At 41.0% G+C, this 4,145-nt stretch overlaps 1 pseudogene; it reads left to right on the forward strand.

Moving 5' to 3' along the window:
- The first annotated feature begins 3,423 nt into the window (after positions 1-3,423).
- Positions 3,424-3,541, forward strand: LOC126471928 (5S ribosomal RNA; annotated as a pseudogene).
- The last annotated feature ends 604 nt before the right edge of the window (positions 3,542-4,145 follow it).

Genomic DNA, 4,145 nt, shown 5'->3' on the forward strand with positions numbered 1-4,145 from the left:
TTTTACGTCATTACAGACTTTTTGACATTTCGAATCGATGTTATGTAACTCAGTAGTTAAATCTTCACGTGTTTGTTCAAGCGTGGTGTGAAGATTTTGTTCCATTGCGTCTAACTGTTGCTGTGTTTGTCTCTGGTGTTGTTCCATTGTGTCTAACTTTTGAAGCTTTTGCTGTGTTTGTCTCTGATTTTGTTCCATTTGTTGCATTAATTGCAATAATAATGTATTAGTGTCTGGAATCTGTTTCTCTACGCTTTTCGGCAGTGCATTTGCACCGGCAACATTCACATTTTGACAAGCAGAAAATGTGTCTTGACTTATTTGAGAAAACGGTGATGACCCAAAACCTGAATCTACAGTATTTGCGAAATTGTGTCCTGTCATTTCGGATTCCTGAGGCGAGCTGTTGCCGAGCGATCGATCGATAATGCTTCCCTGTTCACTACCTGTTTCACTGTCTACGCCATTGTTTGCAGCCCGCTCCATTTCCCTATGCACAATTACCAAATTACTACTTTGAACGTCTGTTAATTCCTTACACAGTGGTGCTGGCAAGCTACGCTCGTCGTCACTATTATTTCTCAGTTTACTTTGGAGCCTAGTGTTACGTTTTTCACACGCCATTATTGTCACAATATTTCACACGATAACACAGAAAAGCACAATTTGAAGAGAAAAAATAAGAGAACACATTAACATAGCACTGAAAATAATATCTAGTTAATTGCAGCTGCGAAATACTAGGTGCAAATCTACATGCATGCCACAACTGTGTACAACAATGAAAAACTACAACTACAAAGGAGATTCTCTCTACAATTGCGCGCTAGCAATAAACAATAGCTACACTAATTACACTAACTACAAGAAAAAAAAATCAGAAGATTCCAGTGAGGTATCCTAGGCCAAGGGTCGACATATCAAACGTCCCCTTTGAACAATTATACAGGACTGTGCTTAAACTGACACACAATATTTTGTTAGCGCAACGCAATCTGACTTTCAAAATTCCCTACAAAAAAATGGCCCTGACTAACATTAAACTATACCTTTCACAAATCACTTACCTCACAAAAATCTTCTCTGCTCAAGCTACTGCAATACAGCGAGCGCCACTACTGCCAGCTAAATAAAAGATTCAAACTATGGAAGGCACTAACTACTGATAGGGATAGTTAGCAAATGAAAGATATTAATAGAGAACAAACAATGTATTTACCTTGATATCATCATATATAAATATAGCAGTTCATGACAAATTTCAAAACTCCGCCATCTCTCTCCCCACATCCACCACTGCTGGCGGGTCACCTCCAACTGCGCAACGCTACGCGCTGTTCACATCCAGCTGCCGCTGCCCAACACTACAATGGCAGACAACAATGCAAACTACCCACAGACTGCACACAGCACAGCCAGTGATTTTTCATACAGAGGTGGCGTTACCAATAAAAAAACCTAAACAGCCTACTTACAGCAGGTTCGAATCCTGCCTCGGACATGGACGTGTGTGATGTCCTTAGGCTAGTTAGGTTTAAGTAGTTCTACGTCTAGGGGACTGATGACCTCAGATGTTAAGTTCCATAGTGCTTAGAGTCATTTGAACCATTATCGTTAGTATTGTATGGTTTCTCCCTATCGTTTAAGCAAACAGTCCGAATATGTCCGTGTGAATCGTCTGACAGGGTTTATCTGCCTCTGGTAACCTCTGCAATGAAATCTTTTGAAGACTGACTTCTGCCCTTTGAGCGCATGGGACACAATTTTTTACTTAACGATAGACATTCTATTTGCATGTCATCTACCAGCAATTTTGCGCCACTCTGCATTTTATTGCTCTGTTGCCACTGTATCCAGCTAGAAACGATAAATGTAATGTAAAATGTAAAAGAACTCGATCATGAGCCTGCCTCAACACCTCATTTCATAATTTCGCGGGTACTACTATGTGTACCAAACATTGTCTTTCTGTACTGCACTCCGCTTCCGTGCTAAATTGCAGTTGCTTAGCAAACAGCTGGCAGTCTTGCTCAGTGCTTTCTGCCTCACTTCATTCTGCCATTTGTACCCCAGCGCGTGCCGCGGCGCGGATTTTCCGACTGAGACAGTCAGCTTTTCCATGTGACTTTCCCAGTCATTGTACTACTTCAAAATCTAATTCACTAAGTCGTAACACCCATCCAGTGAGACGACTAGTTGGATTTTCAAGTCTTCGTAACCATTTCAATTTTGCATGATCAGTTATTACTTTAAATCATCGTCCATACAAATAAAAGCAGAAACAAATTTTTCCATATAATAGTACTAGCATTTCTTTCTCAGAGGTCAAATAATTTTTCTTTGCCTTATTAAATTGTCTTGACACACATGCTTTTGAATGTTCTCGTCCATTCGCCTCTTGACATAAAATGCACTCCACCAAAAACTGTTAGCATCACATGCCAGTATAAATTCTTTCTGGTGACCTGGAAAAGTGAGAACTGGAGTACAGGTCAATAAATCTTTTGGTTTTACAACTGTTGTTTCACAATTTCGAGACCACTGAAAGTTCACTCCTTTTTTCAGTAAATGGATGAGACATGTCATGCAGTAAGGATTTTGTATTCAATTTCCGATAAACATTGACTAGGCCTAAATATGACTGCAATTTCTTTGCTGTAGGAGGTCTCGGGAAATCTTTTACGGCATTAACAAGTCACAGATCGATGCATACAGCGTTCTGGTTGATAATATGACTTAAGTAACGGACTTCTTGCAAAACAAAATGACATTTTTCCAAGCTGAGTGTAAACGTATTATACGTTCCTGGATATCCATGTCGAACAAAATGATATCATTTAAGTAGACAATGCTTTACATTGGTTTCAAACCGCGCAGTCCACCATCTAACATGTGCTGGAAAGTTCCTGACACGTTTTTCAGTAGAAAAGGCATGCAACGATATTTATAATGGCTACACAGATTCGAAAACGCTTTTTCTGGGTGATCTTCAGGCACTGCCTCTGACTGATGATACTCACTTCATAAGTCTACAGTTGTAAAATAATGACACTGGCCTATATTATCTAAAGTCTCTGTTACATTAGACATAGGGTAGGCATCTGCAGTTGTTTACAGGTTTGAGTACGGTAATGGTAGTTGCAATAAAACCTGTATGCTTTACTTCCATCTGATGATTTTCTTGGTATGATGATAATAGGTGCAGACCTGTGGCTATTACTCTCTTCTATGATATCATCTTGAAGTTGTTGATGTATAAACTCTTCTATGACATATGATCTTCTATGACAGTTTGAATATGTTGTGGTACTGTATGCTTTGTTGTTGACAGGGAACTGATTTCCAGTGGGGATATGGTGTTGAATTGATGGCTTGGCAAGCAGTGGTCCAAGAGGATCAAATAACTCATTGTATTCTTCTAATGCCGATGGTCTTGCCGCAGTGGTAACACCGGTTCCCGTCAGATCACCGAAGTTGAGAGCTGTCGGGCTGGGGTAGCACTTGGATGGGTGACCATCCGGTGTGCCAAGCGCTGTTGGCAAGCGGGGTGCACTCAGCCCTTGTGAGGCAAACTGAGGAGCCGCTTGATTGAGAAGTGGCGGCTCAGGTCTCGGAAACTGACATACGGCCGGGAGAGTGGTGGGCTGACCACGTGCCCCTCCATATCCGCATCCAGTGACGTCTATGAGCTGAGGATGACACAGCGGCCGATCTGTACCGTTGGGCCTTCATGGCCTGTTTGGAGCAGTTTAGTTAGTTTTAGTTATTCTTCTAATAGTCTCTCCTTGTCCTCCATATCCTGTCCCTCTAGATGTGATACTTTCCTCCTCAGTGCAGTTAATCTAACAGAGCGTCCCGGTGTCGCATAGGTTGCTGTGAAATTCCTACGTAGCTCCTCTCTAAACAGGTTATCAGAGTACCTAGTGATAGCTCCACCTCCTCAGTATTAAATTTATCAGTTTTTACAGGCACAACTGCATTCCCTCAATTTCCCATATATAGGGTAAATTACATCATGTAAAATACTGTGCTTTATTTAAATCTTCATTCACAGGCAATGGGTCAACAATACACAAAGAGTTAACTGGAAAATCGGCTTCTAAGTCATCCCAGATTAATTTTCCGGTACTTTTTCGATATGATAT

This window comes from Schistocerca serialis, chromosome 3 (genome assembly GCF_023864345.2).
Source record: "Schistocerca serialis cubense isolate TAMUIC-IGC-003099 chromosome 3, iqSchSeri2.2, whole genome shotgun sequence".
Classification (NCBI taxonomy): domain Eukaryota; kingdom Metazoa; phylum Arthropoda; class Insecta; order Orthoptera; family Acrididae; genus Schistocerca; species Schistocerca serialis.